Below are 21251 nucleotides of genomic sequence, written 5' to 3' on the forward strand. Positions count from 1 at the left end.
GAGGGGGGAGGGCAGAGACACAGGCAGAGGGAGAAGCAGGCTCCATGCAAGGAGCCTGATGTGGGACTCTATCCCAGGTCTCCAGGATCACACCCTGGGCTGCAGGCAGCACTAAACCGCTGCACCACCGGGGCTGCCCAGATTTTTATTTTTTAAAGTAATCTTAAGGGATCCCTGGGTGGCGCAGCGTTTTGGCGCCTGCCTTTGGCCCAGGGCGCGATCCTGGAGACCTGGGATCGAATCCCACATCGGGCTCCCGGTGCATGGAGCCTGCTTCTCCCTCTGCCTGTGTCTCTGCCTGTCTCTCTCTCTCTCTCTGTGACTATCATAAATAATAAATAAATAAATAAATAAATAAATAAATAAATAAATAAATAAATAAAAATTAAAAAAATAAAAATTAAAAAAAAAATAAAGTAATCTTAACCCAACATGGGGGCTCAAACTCAAAACCCCAAGATCAAGAATTGCATGTCCCACCGCCTGAGCTAATGAGGTGCCCCGGAAAATAAATATTTTTTTTTCGAAGAAGGAGAGTCTTTGCATGCTTGGAAATATTTTTATTCAATCCTCATACTTAAGTTCGAGTGACTATAGAATTTTAGGTTGAAAATAATTTTTCCTCAGAATTTTATTTTATTTTATTTTTTTAAACATCACAAATATGTTTTTATTTGTCACCATTAAATGTATGAATTTTAAACAGATTCTTGGACTGGTGGTTCATATCCATCAGCTTGTTCAACTTTAGCACCAGTCTAATCCCCCGTAGCTTTACCAGAACTACTAACTTCACCATGAAGCTCCATAAGTTTTCCCAATTCAAACTTGGGCTTCTTCAGCATTTTTACTTTTCTAACAAAGACATCATGGAGTGGATAAATAGACTGACAAGCTTTCTCTATATCTTTTCCAATGCTGTCTGGAATCAATTTATTGACTACTTCTTTCAAATCATTTGTCTGCACCTCTCAGGTCATGATTTCCATCATCTTTTTCCAGATTTGGCGGACCTGTTGGTGCTGAGCATAAGAGGTCTTCTGAATCTGATTATTGCATTTTTTAGTAAAACCAACACAAAATAGATGAAGCAAATAGCCATCGGTAGTCTTTACATCAACATGAGCTTCAATCATGGTCTGCCATTTTTTGACCATGGAGCACATTTTGTCATGGGTAAGATCCATGCCATCGAAATTAGTCAGGCAATTTTTGCCCTGCACATCCTCAGTGATTAGCTTGAATTTCATAAATGTAACTTCATCATTCTGCAGATCAGCAAGGCTAACTTCAAAAACGCGACCCTTGAGACCATCAGATGCAATTTTGGTTCCTTGAGTTCTTGTGACTAGTGTTTTTCCAATATTTCTTATATTGAATATAGCTGGTGCTTTCACATAATACCAATCTTTCTTAGAAAATGGATCAACCACTTTCTTCTTGGCTCCCTTTTTGCCACCTTTCGTAAGGCACTTGTTCTTGCCGACCACCAAGGCGCTGCTCTGGGAGCTAAAAGGCTCCTCAGAATTTTAAAGGCATTTCTCCACTCTTTTCTAACATCCTGTATTGATCTTGAAAAGTCCCCTGCTATTCTGATCTTTTTAAAAGATTTATTTATTTATTCATGAGAGATAGAGAGGGAGAGGCAGAGGCATAGGCAGAGGGAGAAGCAGGCTCCCTGCGAGGAGCCTAATCTGGGACTCGATCCCAGGACTCCAGGATCACGCCCTGAGTGGAAGGTAGATGTTCAACCACTGAGCCACTCAGGTGTCCCTATTCTGATTCTATTATCTGGTTGTCTAGGGCTTTTTGAAAATTATTTTTAAATAATTTCTATGCCCCATGTGGGACTCAAACTCCTGACCTGGAGATCAAGAGTTACATGCTCTACAGACTGAGCCAGCCACGTGCCCCATTATCTGGTTCTTCAAATGAGACCTGTGTTCTCCCTATTTCTGTCTCTCTCCTCTCCTCTGCTGCTCTCCTTCCATCTCCTCTGTTGCATTCCATGCTTTTATGATTTTCTTCAGCATACTTTAACGTTTATGACATGGATTTGTGTGCCAGGTACTCAATGGGCATTTTCAATATAGAGAATTATTACTTCAGTTCTGGGAAATTTATTTGTATTCTATCTTAAATAAATCTACCCCCCCCCCATATTCTCTGGTCTCACAGCAAATTCTATTATTCTCCATCTCTTGGAATACTCTTAATTTCTTCTTATCACTCGTGCTTTCCACCTCTTTGATTTTCGTATTATGCTTTCTGGGAGTTTTCTTTATCTTTCAACTGTTTATTGAACTTCTATTCTACCGATCATGTCTTTAATTTTTGAAGAGTTCTATCTTGTTATCTAATTGTTCTTAGTTTTAGGTGTAATATACTCTTATTCATAGCTATAATATTTTATCTTACTACTCAGATGTTGTTAATGGTAATTTTTTTAGATATATTATTTTTAAAAAGATTTTATTTATTTATTCATGAGAGACACAGAGAGAGAGAGAGAGAGAGGCACAGACAGGCAGAGGCAGAGGGAGAAGCAGGCTCCATGCAGGGAACCCGACGTGGGACTCCATCCCGGGACTCCAGGATCACGCCCTGGGCCGAAGGCAGGTGCTCAACCGCTGAGCCACCCAGGCGTCCCTGTTAATGATAATTTTTAAGTATTTTCTTCTGTTCTTTATATGGCTTGTGTTTTATATAAATCCCTCCATTTTAGTTTAACTTTTTAATTGAGGTATTGATTATTGAAATGTATATAGAATTTGGTTATACAACTTGATGAATTTCCAACTGATTACAGTCCTGTAACCACACCCAGATCAAGATACAGAATATTCTAAAAAAAAAAAAAAAAGATATAGAATATTCTAGTAACACAAAAAGCTCCCTCATGACCCTTTCCAAGCAATATAACCTCCTAAGAAGTAACCACTCTTTTTTTTTCAAAGACTTTATTTATTTATTCATGAGAGACACAGAGAGGGGGAGGCAGAGACACAAGCAGAGGGAGAAGCAGGCTCCCTGTGGGGAGCCCGATGCGGGACTGGATCTCAGGACCCCAGAATCACACCCTGAGCTGAAGTCAGACGCTCAACCACTGAGCCACCCAGACGTCCCAGAAGTAATCACTTTTTAAATTTCTATCAACAACAGTTTGTTTTATTGGTTTTCAGCTTCATATCGGTGGAGTCATACAGTGTGTCCTCTTCTGTGTCTGGCTTATTACATTCAACAATATTAAAGCAGTTTGATTCATCCATGTAATCAATGTAGCAGTTGTTAATTATTTTGTTGTTGTATAGTATTCCATTGTATAAGTATACCACAGTTTATTTATTACTTTCCTGTTGAAAGATGTTTGGGTTAGGCACCTGGGTGGCTCAGTGGTTGAGCGTCTGCCTTCGGCCTCTCTCTCTCTCTCTCTCTGTCTCTCATGAATAAATAAATAAAATCTTTAAAAAGAAAAGACCTTTGAGTTGTCGCCAGTTTGGATCTATTATGAATAAATCTACTAAGAGTATTCCTGTACATGTTTATTATAGATGTAAGCTACTCAGTTTTCAGGGGTATAAATTCAGGAGTGAAATTACTAAGTCTTAAGGTTTATAAATACTTAGCATTAAGATGTATTGTCAAATAGTTTTTCAAAGTGGCTGTACCAGTGTAAATTTCTGCCTGCAACATATGAAAGTTCTAGTTGTTCCATATCCTCATCAACACTTGTTATTGTCACTCTTAAAATTTGTCATTCTAGTTGGTATATAGCAATATTTCATTGCAGCTTTAATATGAACTTCCCTGCTAAGCTTATTAGCTATTTGCATATACTTTTTAAAAAAGCATTTTATTTTTAAGTTATGTTTACACCAAATGTGGGGCTCGAACTCATAACCCTAAAATCAAGTGTTGTACATACTGCTGACTGAGCTGGCCAGGCATCCCTGCATATCCTTTTTGTCTTATTAAGTAAAACTTTTTAAAGATTTCTTTATTTACTTGAGAGAGAGAGAGAGCGAGAGAGCGAGCACAAGTGGGAAGGGCAGAGGGAGATGGAGAAAGAATCCCAGGCAGGATCCCTGCTGAGGACAGAGATGCAGGGCTCCATCCCACAACCCTGAGATCATGACCTAAGATGAAATCAGGAGTCGGACACCTGACTGTGCCACCTAGACACTCCCTTATCTTTTTTTCTTTTTTTCTTTTCTACATGAAATGTCTGTTCAAGATTTTGTCCATTTTTTAGAAAATTGGGTTGTATATTATCTGTTCTGAGTAATAGTTACCTTCAAGAAATACTGGCTTAAAACCCCAGTAAACATTTTTCATCTTGGTTTTTGTGTGTCAGGAAACCTGGTATGGCTTATGGGTGCTTCTGGCTTGTTTTTTTTTTTTTTTTTTTTTTTTTTTTTTATGAAGTTGTAGTCAACAGGTTAACTAGGGCTGCAGTCATCCTCAGGCTTGAGTAGGATTGGAGATCCACTTCCAAGATGGCTTACTTACATGGCTGGCCACTTGGTGCTGCCTGTTGGCAGGAGGCCACAGTTCCTTGCCATGGGGACTCTTCCTAGGGTGGCTTGACATTTCTCACAACATTGCTGCTGGCTTTGCCCAGAGCAAGTGACCCAGGTGAGAGGAAGGCAGAAGCTTCCATGTCTTTTCTGACCTAGCTTTTGAAGTTATATTTTGTCATGTGTGTAACACTCTTGGTTGCAGAAGTCTGTCTAGCTCAGCATGTGAGAGAACTAACTAGACAAGGGTGTAAAAATCAGGAAGAAAAGACCAGTGGGGATTGTTTGGGGAGCTGGCTTCCAAAGGTTGTCTGCCCTTTTCTACATATTCTGGTAAAAGTTCTCCGTCAGGGGCACCCGGGTGGCTCAGTGGTTGAGCGTCTGCCTTTGGCCCAGGGCGTGATCCTGGGGTCCCGGGATCGAGTCTCACGTTGGGCTTCCCACAGGCAGCCTGCTTCTCCCTCTGCCTGTGTCTCTGCCTCTCTCTCTGTGTCTCTCATGAATAAATAAATAAAATCTTTAAAAAAAAAGTTCTCCATCAGATGTGGCAACACTGTCAGAATGACTTGCCTTTTTCACTCTTAATACTGCCTTTTGGTGACTAGAATTTAACAGCTTTATAAAGATAAAATTTATCCACTTAAAGTGCAATTCAACACCGTTAGTATATTCACAAAGTTATGCAACCATCACCACAATCTGTTTTCGAATATTTTCGTCATCCTTAAAGGAAACCTACTACCAAACCTACTACCAGTCATTCCCTATTCCTCCTGCAAATGCCCAGCCCTAGAAAAACACTAATGTACTACTTTCTCTGTATATAAAATTGTCTGTCCTGGACATTTTATATAAATTAAATCATACAACATATGTTCTTTTTTGATTGGCTTTTTCATTTAGCAAAATATATAGAAGAATCATCTATGTGGTAGCCTGTAACAATATTCCATTCCTTGTATTACTGCCAAATAATATTCTACTATATGGACATATCACATTTAACCATCCAAGAGTTGAAGGATCACTTGGATTGTTTTTACTTTTTGGCTGTTATGAATAGTGCTACTATGAACATTCATGTATAAGTTTTTGTATGATCATATGTTTTCAGATACCTCGGATAAATAACAAGGAATGGAATTGTTGGGTTGTGTATAACTCTAACTTTTTCTTTTAAGACCTTATTTTTGGGGGGCACCTGGGTTGCTCTGTCAGTTAAGCATCTGCCTTTGGCTCTGGTCATGATCTCACAGTCCAGAGATCCACCCCCACGCTGGGTTCCCTGGCCCAACGGAGAGCTTGTCCCTCTTCTTCTGCCCCTCCCCCACTCGTGCTCTTCCTTACTCATTCTTGCTCTCTCTCTCAAATACATAAATAAAATCTTTATAAAAAGAAAGACTTTATTTTTTAAGACCTTAATTCTTTAGGGACATTTTAGGTTCACAGCAAAATTAAGAGGAAAGTACAAAGATTTCCTACATACCCAGTGAGCCCACACATGCATAGCCTCTCCCATTATCAACATCCCCTACCAGAGTGGTGTATTTGTTACAACTGATAAACCTACATTGAAACATCATAATCACCAAAGTCCTCAGTTTATATTAGGATTCACTGTTCCTGTTGTCCATTCTGTGGGTCTAGAAAAATGTGTAAAGTCATGTATTCATCATTACAATGTCATACGGCATACTTCCACTGCATAAAACTCCTTTGTGCTCAGCCCATTCATCCTTCTCCCCCACCCCGAGCCCCTGGCTATCACTGACATTTTTAGTGTCTCCACAGTTTTGCCTTTTCCAGAATGTCATATAGTTGGAATCATATAGTTATGTAGACTTTTCAAATTGGCTGCTTTCACTTAGTAATATTCATTTAAATTTCTTTCATATCTTTTCAGCACTTGATAAGTTGGCTGTTTTAGTGCTGAATAATATTCTGTTTTCTGGATGTACCATAGTTGATCCATTCACCCAATGAGGAACATCTTGGTTGACTCTAAGTTTTGGCAATTATGAATCAGGCTGTTATAAACATCTGTGTGCAGGCTTTTGTGCGGATGTAAATTTTCAACTTCTTTTTTTTTTTTTTTTTTTTTTAAGATTTTACTTAGAGCACACATGCAAGCAGGAAGAGGAGCAGAAGGAGAGGAAGAAAGAGACTCCTTGGTGAGCAGGGAACCCGACACAGGGCTCAATCCTGGGGCCCTGAGATCATGACCTGAGCTGAATGCAGATACTCAAAAGACTCAGCCACCCAGGGGCCCCTAAATTTTCAACTTCTTTGGGTAAAGAGACCAAGGAGTGTGCTGGATCATATGGTAAGAGTATGTTTAGTTTTCCAAGAAGCTGCCATACTGTTTTCCAAAGTGGCTAAACAATTTTGCCTTCCCACCAGTAGTGAATGAGAATTCCTATTGCTTCACATTTTCATCAGCATTTGATATTGTCAGGTTTTGGATTTGAGACATTTTAAGAGGTATCATCACACTGTAGTTTCATTTTGCATATCCTGGTGACATGACGTAGGGCATTTTTTCATATGCTCATTTACCTTCTGTGTATCTCTTTGGTGAAGATGTCTCCTAAAGTCTTTGGTTCATGTTTTAAACAGGTTGTTCATTTTTGTATTGCTCAATTTCAAGAGCTCTTTGCAGGAGTGCCTAGCTGGCTCAGTCATTGGAGCATGGGACTGTTGATCTTGAGGTTATAAGTTTGATCCCCACATTGGGTGTAGAGTTTACTTGTAAAAAAGAAGTTATTTGGGGGATCCCTGGGTGGCTCAGCAGTTTAGCACCTGCCTTTGGACCAGGGTGCGATCCTGGAGTCCTGGGATCGAGTCTCACATCAGCTCCTGGCATGGAGCCTGCTTCTCCCTTTGCCTGTGTCTCTGCCTCTCTCCCTCTCTCTCTCTCTCTCTCTTTCTCTGTCTATCATGAACAAATAAATAAATCTTTAAAAAAAGAAGTTATTTGTATATTTTGGATAACAGTCCTTTAGCAAATATATCTTTTACAAATATTTTCTCCCAGTCTGTAGCTTGTCTTCTCATTCTCTTGAGATTTTCATAAAGTAGAAGTTTTTAAATTTAATGAAATCTTATCAATTATTTCTTTCATGGATTGTTCCTTTGGTGTTATAGCTGAAGAATCATCACCATATCCAGGATCATCTAGGTATTCTCCTATGATATCTTCTAGGAGTTTTATAGTTTTGTATTTTACATTTAGGTCTCTAACCCAATTTGACTTAATTGTTGTAAAAGGTGTAAGGACTGTGTCTACATTCCCTTTCCCCCACTTTTTGCATGTAGATGTTCAGTTATTCCAGCATGATTTATTGAGAAGACCATCTTTTCTCCTATGTATTGCTTCTACTCCTTTGTTAAAGATCAGTTAACTATATTTATATGAGTCTATTTTTGGGCTCTCTATTCTCTTTTGTTGATCTATTTGTTCTTTCTCTAATATTACTTTGGATTACTGTAGCTTTTAGAATGTCTTGAAGTCCAACTTTGTTTTTTCCTTCAATATTTTGTTGATCATTCTGGTTCTTTTGACTCTCCATATCAACTTTAGAATCAGTGTGTCAGTATCCACAAAATAACTCTCAAAGATCTCTATTGTATTGGATCAAGTTGGAAATAACCAACAGTTTGACAATATTGAGTCTTCCTATCCATGATAAATACCTCTTTATTTATTTAGTATTCTTGGGATTTTATTGACCAGAGTTTCTTTGTTTTCCTCATATGTCTTCTATATAATTTGTTAGATTTATACCTAATTATTTCATTTTCTTGTTAGTGTACATGGCATTATTTTTAATTTCAAATTCTTTGTTAATTGCTGATATATAGGAAAACAACAGAGTTTTATTTATTAACCTTGAATCCTACAATGTTGCTAGAATTGTTAATTCCAGTTTTTTATTTTTACTTTTTTTGTAGATTCTTTAAGCTTTTCTACATAGACAATCATGTCCCTTATGAGTAAAGGCAGTCTTATTCCTTTTTTCTCAGTCTGTATATTTTTAAATTTCATTTCTTGTGTCATTGCCTAGGACATCCTATGACTTCCAGGATGATACTGAAAAGGAATGGCATCTGTTCTTGATCTTAGTGGTAAAGCTTTCTAGTTTCTCACTAAAGTGTGATGGATGTCAGCTGTAGGGTTTTGGGTTTTTTTGTAGATTATCAAGCAGGGAAAATTCCCTTTCATTCTTAGTCTACTGAGAGCTTTTTTTTTCTTTTAAACTTTTAATTTTAAGTAAACTCCATACCACATATGGGTCTCAAACTGACAACCCCAAGATCAAGAGTCACATGCTCCACTGACTAAGCTAGCCAGGCACCTCCGTTTACTAAGTTTTATCATTAATGGATGCTAGATTTTGTTGATGCTTTTTCTGTATCTGTAGATATGATTCTGTGATTATTCTTTTTTACCATGTGGATGTGATGGATTACATTAATTGATATTTAAATGTTGAATTAGTCTTGCAACTCGGATAAATCCCACTTAGTCATGCTGTAAAATTCTTTGTATACATTGTTGGACTAGATTTGCTAATATTTTTATATTATGTTCATGAGGTATTGGTTTGTAGTTTTCTTGTAATGTTTTTTTCTGGTTTTGGTTTTAGGACAATGCTCTCCTCCTAGAATAAGTTAGAAAGTTTTCCCTCTGCTTCTATCTTTTAAGACACTAAAGAGAATTGGCATTAAATTCTTCCTTAAATGTTTCATAGAATCTACCAGTAATCCATCTGGATTTGGTGCATTTTTGGAAGATTATTCATTACTGATTTAATTTCTTTAATAGATATCAGGTCATTCAAATTGTCCATTTCTTCTTGTAGGAGTTTTAGTAGATTGTGTCTTTCAAGAAATTGGTCCATTTCATCTAGTTTGTCAAATCTGTGGGCATAGAGTTGTTCATAGTACTTTTTTTTAAAGATTTTATTTATTTACTTATGAGAGACGCACAGAAAAAGAGAGGCAGAGACATGGACAGAGAGAAGCAGGCTTCTTGCAAGGAGCCCGATGTGGGACTCAATTCCAGGACCCCGGGATCACGCCCTGAGCTGAAGGCAGATGCTCAACTACTACTGTGCCACCCAGGCATCCCCATGGTACTTTATTATCACGTAAATGTCCATGGGATCTGAGGCAAGGACCCTTTCTTCATTTTTTTTTTAAAAGATTTTATTTATTTATTCATGAGAGACACAGGGAGAGAGAGGCAGAGACACAGGCAGGAGAAGTAGGCTCCATGCAGGGAGCCCGACATGGGACTCGATCCCAGGTTTCCAGGATCAGACCCTGAGCTAAAGGCGGTGCCAAACCGCTGAGCCACCTGGGCTGCCCCTTCATTTCTGATATTAGTAATTTGTGTCCTCTCTCTTTTCTTCCTTAGCCTCACTAGTTTATCAATTTTATTAATCTTTTTAAAGTACTAGCTTTGTTTTCACTGATTTTCTTTTGAATTCTTACCTTCAACTTTATTGGCTTTTGCCCTAATTTTAATAATTATTTATTTTCTTCTGTTTCTTTTGCATTTAATTTGCTCTCTTTTCCTAATTTCCTAAGGTGGAGGTTTAGATGACTGATTTTACACCTTTCTTCCTAATATTTGTAGTCAATACTAAAAATATTCTTTAAGCATTGCTTTCACTGCATCACTCAAGTTGGGTAAGTTGTGGGGTTTTTTTCCATTTAGTTAAAAATATTGTTAAATTTCTCTTGAAATTTCTTCTTTGACGTGTTATTTAGAAGTGTGTTGTCTGACCTCCCAATTATTTGAGGCTTTTCCAGTTGTCTGTTATTGATTTCTAGTTTAATTCTGTTTTAGTCTGAGCAGGCATTGTATGATTTCCTTCTTTTTTAAAGATTTCCTTTATTTATTCATGAGAGACACAGAGAGAGAGGCAGAGATATAGGCAGAGGGAGAAGCAGGCTCCCTGCAGGGAACTCAACCCAGGACTCCTGGATAACGCCCTGAGCCAAAGGCAGCTATAACGCCCTGAGCCAAAGGCAGCTGCTCAACCACTGAGCCACCCTGATTTCCCTGATTTCCATATTTAAAAACTTGTTTACATTTGTCTTATGGCCCACATGTGGTCCATCTAGGTGAATATTCCATGTGAGTTTGAGAATATGTTTTCTGCTGGTCTACACAGGTGTCCATTATATCCAGTTTATTGATAGTATTGTTGAGTTCAACTATGACCTTACTGATTTTCTGCTTGCTTGGTCCGTCCATTTCTGATAGAGGGGAGTTGAACTCTCCAGCTCTACTATTGGAGACATCTATTTCTCCTTGCAGTTCTATCAGTTTTTGCTTCACATATTTTGATGCTCTGTTAGGTGCATACACTGAGGATTGTTTTATCTTCTTGAAGAATTGACCCCTTTATGATTATGATTGTTATGATTATGTAGTATCTCTTTTTAAACTCTGATAACTTTACTTACTCTGAAGTCAGCTGTCTGAAGTTAATATAACTACTTTTTTTTGTAGTGAGAAACAGTATATTTATATAGTCTCACAGTGTATTACAACAAATTACAAAAGAAAATAGTAATTTTTTCAGGAAGAAAATTCATGGACATTACCTTAAAAAAAACAATGCTTAGAGGCACCTGGCTGGTTCAGTCAGTAGAGCATGTGACTTTTGATCTCAGAGTTGTAAATTCAAGCCCCATGGTTGGGGTAGAGATTACTTAAAAATACAACCTTAAAAAAAATGTGTTTATTATGACCTTAAGTTTTGTTTTTTGCTTTTTTTAAATATTTGTTCTTATTGAAGTTCAATTTGCCAACATACAGTATAACACCCAGTGCTCATTCCATCAAGTGCCCTCCTCAGTGCCTGTCACCCAGTCACCCCATCCCCCCCACCCACCTCCCCGCTTTCTGTTAGTATTAGCATGGTATATTTTTCTTCATCTACTTATTTTTTATATGTATATATGTGTCTTTCTATTTTTAAATTTTTTATTTATTTTAGAGGGAGAGAGTGTGAGTGAGGGGAGGGGCATGGGGTGGGGAGAGAGAGAGAGAGAGAGAGAGGGAAATCTCAAGCTGACTCTACTCTGGGCCTGACACAGGGCTTGATCCCAGGACTATGAGATCTTGACCTGAGTCAAAATCAAACGTTGGATGCTTAACTGACTGAACCACCCAGGCATCCCTGTGTCTTTATATTTAAAGTGGGTTTATTGTAGACAACATATAGTTGGGTTATTTTTTTATCAATTCTGACAATCTCTTTTGTGTGTTTGTATCATTGATAGTCAAGGTGATTATTGATGTAGTTGGGTTAATCTCTACCATTTTCTATATGTTGCTATTTGTACTATTTTTGTCTTCCATTATGTTTGTCTCCTGTGCTTTTTAGTTTAGCACTTTATAATTCCACTTTGTCCTTACTTAATCAGTTATAGTTAAAAATTTTTTTTAATTGTTGTCCGAGAGCTTGTAGTAGACATTTACAACTAATACAAATCCACTTCCAAATAACACTACACTGCTTTGCCACTAGTGGGAGTACATTTTATTTTATTTTATTTTCAAAGATTATTTATTTATTCATGAGAGACAGAGAGAGAGAGAGAGGGAGAGAGGCAGAGACACAGGCAGAGGGAGAAGCAGGCTCCATGCAGGGAGCCTGATGCAGGACCCAATCCCAGGTCTCCAGGATCATGCCCCAGACTGAAGGTGGCGCTAAACCACTGAGCCACCAGGGCTGCCTGGGAGTACTTTTTAATAAGAAAGTTTGAATTCCTCTCTCCCATCTCTTACATCATTGCTGTCATTCATTTCACTTTATAAGCATATGTGAAAGCACACATACTCAAATAGTTAAATAGCACTGTTGGCATTATTTTGAACAAACTGTTAGGTCAGTTAAGAATAAGAAAAAAGTTTATTTTCACTTAATTCTTCGTTATTCTTCTTTTATGTAGATCTGAGTTTCTGATCTATATTATTTTCCTTCTTTCTATATTATTTTCCTTCTTTCTAAAGAGCTTCTTTTAACATTTCTTGGAAGGCAACAAATGCCCGCCCTCAATTTTTTTTTAACCTGAGAGTATTTCTCCTTCACTTTTGAAGGACACTTTCACGAGGTACAGAATTCTAAGTTGGTAGCTTTTTTTCCTTAGTATTTTATTTTTAAATTTTATTTAAAAATTTTTTTGAGAGAGCAAGCAAGCCATTGCACATGAGCTGGAGGCAGGGTGGCAGGAGAGGGAGAATCTCAAGCAGGCTCCATGCTTAGTGTGGAGCCTGACAGAGGACTCAATCCCACGACCCTGAGATCATGACCTGAGCCGAAATCAAGAGTTGGAGGGTTAACTGACTTGAGACACCCAGGTGCCCCTCTCAATATTTTGAACATTTCACATTGCTCTCCTTGGTTTAATCATTTCTGAAAATTGAGATGTAATGGTTTGCTACGCTATAGGTAAGGTTTTTCCTCTGGCTTCTTTCAGGAATTTTTCCTCCATCTTTGATTATCTATAGTTGGAAAATGATAGGCCTAGGTATAATTTGGTTGTTATTGTTTAGGGGTGTTTGTTTGGCATTTATTCTGTTTGGTGTAATCTAGTTTTCTTGGATCTGTACTTTGGTGTCTGTTTTGGTTGGTATAACAGAGTATCATAAATTAGGTGGATTATAAACTATAGAAATGCATTTCTCACAGTCATTGAGGCTGGTAATCCAAGATCAAGACACTGGCAGATGCAGAGGATCCACTTCCTGATTCATAGTTGTGTCTTTTTGCTGTGTGCTGACATAGTACAAAGAGCTAGGGGAGCTCTCTGGGCTTTAATTTATTTTTAAGGTTTACTTATTTATTCGAGAGAGAGAGCACGTGCACAAGACAGGGAGAGAGGCGGAGGGAGGGGGAGAAGTAGACTCCCCCACTGAGCAGGGAGCCTGAGGCAGGGCTCTATCCCAGGATCCTGGGATCATGACCCAAGCCGAAGGCACACGCTTAACCAACTGAGCCACCCAGGCGCCCCTGGGCTCTCTTTTATAAGGGAACCAATCCCATCCTTATGATCTAATTACCTCCAAATAACAGGTCATTGATTAGGTTTCAACATGAATTGGGGGGAGGGACACAGTCTACAGCAATCTGATATGAATATGGGTGAAATTCTCAGCTATTATTGTTTCAGAAGTATTTCTGTGTTCTTTTCTTTTTTGGTTACTGTTCCATGTAAGTTATGCCTTTTGTAGTTGTCTCATAGCTCTTGGATAGTTCGTTCTATTGGGTTTTTTTTTCTCTTTGCATTTCAGTTTTGGCAGTTTCTATGGGAGCATTCCTTAAGCTCAGATTCTTTCTTCAGCAATATCCTGTCTCATTAAAGATCTTCATTTCTGTTAGTGTTTTTGATCTCTAGCATTTTTTTGATTCTTAGAAGTTTTCTGTTTACCTTGCTTATCTGTTCCTGTATGAGGTCTACTTTGTCCATTATAGCCCTTAGCATATTAATCAGTTGTTTTAATTCACTGTTAATTCTAACATCCCAGCCATATCTGAGTCTGGTTCTGATGCTTATTAGCTCTTTAAACTGTGGGTTTGGCCCTTCTAATTTTTTTGATAGCCAGACATGAATGAAAAAGGATTGGTGTAGGCCTTTAGTAATGTGGGTGGAAGAAAGTGGTCTATAGTCCCGGGATTAGGTCTCAATCTTTTAGCATGTCTGTACCTCTGCACTGTAAACTTCACAAGTGCTTCTGAGTTCCCCTACCCCACAACCGCCCCCCCCCCCCCCACCTCCAACAACAGAAGGCTAGAAGAGGCTGGAGTTGAAGATTTCTCTTCTGTGGGTCACTAGGCTCTGATAAAATCCTAGGTTAGGGTCTGGTTAGTTTTTCCTGGGGGAACTAGTGCTTTCACAGATTTCTACTTGTGGGATTCTGTTCCAGTTACATTGTGATTCCCTCTATCTGCCTGTCTGGCCCCAATTTGGGGAGCAGCAGTTTGCCCTGTGACCTCACCTCTCTTATGGATCTAAAATGAGCTGTTAATTTTTCAGCTTTTTACTTGTTAGGATGGAGTGGTGATTTCTAAGGTCCTTTACACATGCTGATTTGGAAACCAGAGGTCATTTGAAAACTTTCTTTCAAATAACAGTCTTAGACTGAAGCAGAGAATCCTCATAATATGCAAATACTGTTAGAATTCTCTTTATATTGCCTAATGAGACAATCTTTTGCGGAGGAGGAAGAGTGTTTGTCTTACGAGTCTGGCAACTTATTAGCTTTAATAAAAAATATATCCATTGTATTGAGAAAATAAGCCAGTTTAAACAACATCAGACTGTAGGCCTATTTTATAGCTTAAGAAGTTTAAAAAATTTAGGCTGCTTACTTCTCGAAGCATGTTTTAAAACAAACACTATTGTAATTACAAAGGCCGTGCAGGCAGTAAGCAAAATAAGGATTAAAAAATTGGTTCCAAGCCTGAGAAGTACTATCATGAGGCACCCAGTTCCAGGGTGTCTCCATCTTACCTTTTTCTCCTCCTCTTCCCAAGTGGCTTACTGTTGGAGCTCCTGCTGCACATTCCTAAAACCAAGGAAGCTCCTCCTGGTATGCAGAAGACAGTTGCGAGAGAAAAGTTGGGAGGAACTTGGAGTGTTAGGTGGTTGGCTCAGTAATGAAGATTCTTGCAGGCTACTAAGAGTTTGGATTTAAGTCTAAAGGCAACAGGATGCCACGGAAAGATTGCATTGTTTTTTTCTTTCCACGTCAGACAATGTGCTAAGGTCATGACAAGGTTTGAGGGGGTATGTATTTCAAAGCAAAGGAGTGATGTGGTCTGATTTATTTATATTTTAAGACGTTCATTTTCACTGCTAAGTGAAGAATGGATTAGAAGGGCTAGGAATTGAGATCGCCACCAATTCAGCATCACAACTGAGAAGTATTATCAGTGACAATTCTTGGTTGTAAAAAATAGAAAATGCCAGCTGATTTAAGCAGAAAAGGAGGTGGTTTTATTATATTTTTTGAATAAGACCACTTGGTAGTTTGCAGACTCTGCAGGAAGAGGGGAGAAACAGGCTTGGAAGGAAGTTTAACAGCCAAAGTTACACCAGTCAGTTCAGTGTGGTCACGAGCACTGCCAAACCCTGGTCATCACAGCTTGCCCGCTGCTGCTGACACAGACAAGCCATCTGGCCACTGGAGCAAGCAATACCTCCCACTCCCAGGTTCATCCCTCACCCTCCTCCGCACCTATCCTTCACCTTTTGAGAAGCTGACCCCCTCAAATAGATTTTCTACTGTCCCTACTTTTGGGGGGTTATTGGTTCCAGATGTCAGGTTTGGATGCATCTGATTGACCAAGCCTGGTCACATGCATACGCTCTATAAACAGAAAAGGCTGGGTTAATATCTAGTATTTTCTGCATCTTTGATGTTAGTCTTTGCCTTGCAGCAAAACTCACTGGGGAGTATCCTAGACAGATCTGCTTGCTGGGAAGCTGAGAAAACAACACACATAATACCAGCAATGGGAAACCTGGTACAGTAGATTGATTGCCGGCTGTTATCTGTGCCTTCTGCACGGGACTCTGCAGTCTCCCCAACTAAAGTAGTAATTTCCTCATCCCATGGCTTTTTCCTTGGCCACGTGACTTGCTTTTTTGCCGTGCAAAGTTAACAGACAAGCACTAGCTTGAAATGTACTATCTTGTGTTTCTGCTGTCATGAGGAGAGGAACATGTGCTGGCTTGCCCACTCTTCCCAGGAGGCTGAGACATGTGGAGCAGACCCACACACCTGCAGGGTGAAGCCAGCCTGTCTCTGCCACTGCCGTCTGGAGTAACAAACACCGGCTGTCCTCCAGACGGGGAGCCTGGCTGAGATCAGGTGCTAAATACTTGCTGTATGCTTCTGAGTTCTTATGGTTTATTACACAGCAATAGCTGACCACCCTTGGGAGTATCTGGAGGAACTCCACAAGGTTGAAAAGGTTGGCAACTAAGTGTAAGAGAGTTTTAATTATGGAAACAAATGTTCCAGAGTATGGATCAGTCTAGAGACCCATCTGTACTAAATTCTGCTGAGTGACCATTCAGCCTCCATATGTATGGCTCTCAAAAACCTCACATTTATATGCTGGTTTTATGGCTTACACTCTTGTAAACATGATCATAAACCCAGGAGTACTGGGGTCATCTGACCCAAGCCTAGCCAGGGCCTCTCTACTGGGATCCTGGGATCTCATAGCATCCCAAGTCTCTCTAGAACATGCTCGTCTTCCATATTATAAGGAAATCCCTTCTACGTCCCAATCTTTCCCATTGGATGATGAGGACCACATTCTACTCATTACACATCGACTGGCACTCCATAGCGAGCTTTTATCATCAGCTCACTCTTCCACTGAAGACTCCCAATGGTTCTTCATGGCATTACAGGTAAAAGCCAGATTTTCCTTACGGTCTACAAAAATCACAAATTGATAATGGCTCTTTGCTTCCTACTTAATCTTACTCCTTTTTTTACTTACGCTGGTCTGGCCTCCCTGGTGTGCCTTAGATTTGAACAAACCAACATATGTACATCAATATTCTTTCTGACATCCATATGGCTCACTTTTACCTCTTTTCTCTACTCAAATGTCATACTAAGTAAATGTCTTCTCTGACCACGTTATTTATAAAAGTTGAATGTGTAACGTTAAATTGAATGTAAGGTTAAAACAGAGGGCATTTTTGTTCGCTTAGAGCTCTAGGTACTCATCCTAGCACAATGGTTTTCCTATGATATGCCAAAATTTATGATGTAATTCCATCATCAGATCTCATAGTGGGGAATTCTGCACCAGTGAATGGAATGAATAATGCAAGACAGTTGTGCTGTATTCCCAATATTACTCATCCTTGGATGCACTCAAAGTATTAAAGTTTAATAGGCACAAAACAGCAGGATCCCTCATACCAGATACCTGGTTTCTTAGGACTTCAGCAGTTTTCACCATCAAAATCGGAAAGCTTCTAGGATTATACTTCACAGTGAAACTAAGGGTTAGGTATTTTCATTATTTGCTGGGGGAAGGGATAAACTTTTCATTACCCTTGCTTTATTACCAACCCTCCTATCCTGCTGCCAATTAGCCATATAGTGAGTGAGTTCACAAGACACTGTCCAGGAAATAGCCATGAACTCAGTTTTCTAGACCAACACAGTGGAGATATAAACTTAGTTCTCAGTAGGAAAACTACCGTTAATCATCCGGGTCACCTAAGTGGGTCTAAAACATTCAACAGTCTAATTCTGGGTTTTGCAGGAAGAGAGGGTAGAGCTACCTATAAATCAGGCCCAGGGTGGAGAGAGGTGGATCAGTCACCTGTGGACTAAATTAGTTATCAGCATGCAGAAATTTTCCTCTAAGAGGTCAGTAATTACTTGGCAGTTTTTTGAGTCACGGTCTGTCACAACTAGTCAATGCAGCCATTATCATGTGAAGGCAGTGGGGATACCTGGATGGCTCAGTGGTTGAGCCTTAGGCTCAGGTCCTGATCTTGGGATCAGGGATGGAATCCTGCACTGTGATCCTTGCGGGAGAGCCTGCTTCTCCCTCTGCCTAGGTCTCTCATGAATAAATGAAATCCTTTAAATCATAAAAAAATAAAAATGAAAATGTGAAGGTGGTCATACACAATGCATTAAGTGAATGGTTAGGGCTTTGAAAAGCTGGAAACAAACTGGCCAGATTCAATCCAGAGGGTAAGTTTGCCTACCTTCGGGAATTCAAAAATTCTCAATGGAAAGATGAACTGTTCTTCCCACGTAAAGGTTTCTTCTGATGTTCACCAGGATGAAAAAACCTTTTAGATTGTAGGCACGCATCAAGGGCCCTATTTGTCCGAATAAGGAAACTTATTCTCAAGTAGTACCCATTCCTACTTAAAATGCCCGTCCATCTACACATTGGCAAAACTAAGTGAATGGAAAATCACATCTGCATAATCTATTATTTGCCAGAGCCACCACTACTACTCTGCAATCCTCAGGGACAGGATGACTTTTATTAAGCCCTAATGCCCTAAATGCCTTCCATTTGGCCTTTAACCAAATAAAAGGATACTAGTTAAAACCTGCACAGGATTGGAGAGGGGATACCTGCCCCCCCTTACAAATGTCAGAATCTCATCATTTAGTTCAAAGCCCTAAGTTTTAGCTTTTTGTGTCACAAGTGTCTTTCCTTAATTCCCATTAACTAGTTTAACTGCAAGCCAGTATCTAGTATTTCTGGTAAGTTTGGTATTTGTCTCCTGTACAAAGCTAAGTGCAGAAATGATTGCACAACCCCTTGGCAAAACTGGTAAAGTTCATATGCACAGGTGGTTCTTATTTCGGGTTTTTGGACTCTTCTTCAAAGAGTTGTGTCTTATGAATTCTCTATTGTGTCAGGCCTATGTTCACAAGATCCAGAGATTTTTCGGTTATATAATCAAGTAAGATCTGTCTGTTGTCTGAAACACAAGCAGATCTGTCTGCTGGTGTCCACACTCCTATCAATAAATCCTCCCCTGTAAAATTTACCAAGTTTTGCTAATGTAAACAAAATTCTTCTGGGTCAAACTTTTTCCTGGCATAATTCGTAATTTCTCCCTTTGAGCCTTTGCAGGGTTGAAATACTGATTAGCAGGAAATGAGGTTGAGAATTGTTAGTTTTATCCTGAGGCATACTTTCCTTATGCAAGGGAATCAAGAGCATTTTGGAGGGCTTGGGGTTCTCAAAGGCCTCCAAAAAAGCACAACAAAAAAACAGGAACTTATGCCAGTTGTTGGGATCTGACTTACTTCCTGAATAATGTGTGCTTTCACAAGACCCTAGTATGATTATGAATTTTTTTTAACTAGTTTAATTCAGCAGTCCTCCCAATCAACTTTACATTTGTTTTCAATCAGGCCTGCAGCTGTAAACAATGTATTCTTAGTACTGGCATATAAAAACCTGGGTTCTTTTGCCTGGAGGTTAAGAATTTCAAGACTTATTAATTTATCCAATCACTAAATTATCCAATGTCTCTCCTATGGCTTTGACATTATTGTGTCTTCAAATTGGACAGCAACAGTAAACCCAAGAGACTCCCCAGATGACCACCAACAGAGCACATTGACAACTTGTTTTCTATCCCAAAACAGTAAAGGAGTTTCCACTCATCAAACCTGTAAATTCTACATTTTCTTCAGGGTTTGGTGCCTATTACATTCCTGGTAGCAATTAAGACAAAATGCTTCCAGGTCCCAAAGTCCCAACTGATTACTACTAGTTTACAACTTTATTGGCAGGATGAGTGGATTACATGACTTGCAAGCCAACACCTTTCTCAGATGCATCAATTAGGCATGATTGCTTTGCTTTCCAAAGTTACTCTAGATCAGAGTCCAATTAGAGGGCTGGGAAATCTTTTATATTTCTTACCTCACACACTATAATGTGATCAAGCAGGTCTTTGGGTAGGGCACCTCACTAAGACCTGCACCAGATGCCCACTGTTCTCACATCCACTGCCTTGGTGCTGGCCTACCCTACCCTTTCCCCTCCCTTATCAAGAGGGCCTAGAAGTGGTAGCATGTTCCATCACGTACAGTATCCCTACAAAACTATATAATCCAGCCCCTTCTGGATCACATTCTACAACTATGTGAGGGGCCAATTCTAACTCTCAAACTGGTTGTGAAATAATCTAGCAGATACAAAGTTAATTCCAGGTGTTTAGAAGCACAAACATGCAGAATTTTATCCACTTGACAGTTTCCGAAGTTTGAGGTATGCACAGGAGACATTACCCAGTGTGATGAATTAAGGCCTGCAAACATTGCCTACAAACCGTATGTATTAAGTAGGCTCCATGCCCAGCATGGGGCTTTAACTACCCTGAAATCAAGAATTGCTATGTGCTACCAACTGAGCCAGTCAGGTGACCCTATTATTATTTTTTTCATATGGTTACCTAAGCTGGTGGCAGAATGGCATCATAAATTAGAGCACAGGCTGTGGATGGAGATCTGCCCACACCCAGATCCGGGCACTGCCATTTAATAGCTGTTTAAGTAACTTAAGTTATAGCTCACGGTTGCCTACAGACTACATGGAGTATGTGTAAAATGTTTTACAAAATACCTGGGACATATTAAGTGATTTTGATAAAATTACCTTACTTATTGCACTTTACCTTGAACTGGCCATCTTCAGGACAAGTGTAGAGACTAGACTTATTTAATATAACACCATCCAAATGAAGACACTCATGTACCTAACTCCCCTCTTAATATGTGCTTTCCAGGAATGTACAATTTATATATTTTTAAAAAAAGCAAAAAAACCACCACATTTCAGCCCAAGGAATACTGTACAAGGGACTTAAACTATTTAAAAAAAAAAAAAAACCCTCTAATTAGAAGTAACAAGGTTGAAACAAAATCTTCTATATGTCAACTGAGTTGTACCAGCCTTTTACTCTTTTCATTTGCATTTATTTAAACACAGTTCTCAAAACATTTGAGTGAAATTGGGCTTCCTTTGGTAAGCAAAGGACCTGAAAATAATATTTAAAAAATGAACAGGCAAAGTCTTCAGTTCATCCACAACACAGGTGTAGTGTTCCCTTCTCTTTCCGAACTCTGAAGCACTCAGTTTTTTCCATAGTCTAAAAGCTAGAAGAACAAGAGTACATTTGTGGTGGAATGTA

General features: G+C 39.2%; 1 pseudogene; it reads right to left on the reverse strand.

The window, feature by feature from the left end:
- Window positions 1-685: 685 nt before the first annotated feature.
- Window positions 686-14006, reverse strand: LOC112662829 (40S ribosomal protein S3a-like; annotated as a pseudogene).
- Window positions 14007-21251: the final 7245 nt, after the last annotated feature.

Source organism: Canis lupus, chromosome 34, assembly GCF_003254725.2.
Source record: "Canis lupus dingo isolate Sandy chromosome 34, ASM325472v2, whole genome shotgun sequence".
Lineage (NCBI taxonomy): Eukaryota > Metazoa > Chordata > Mammalia > Carnivora > Canidae > Canis > Canis lupus.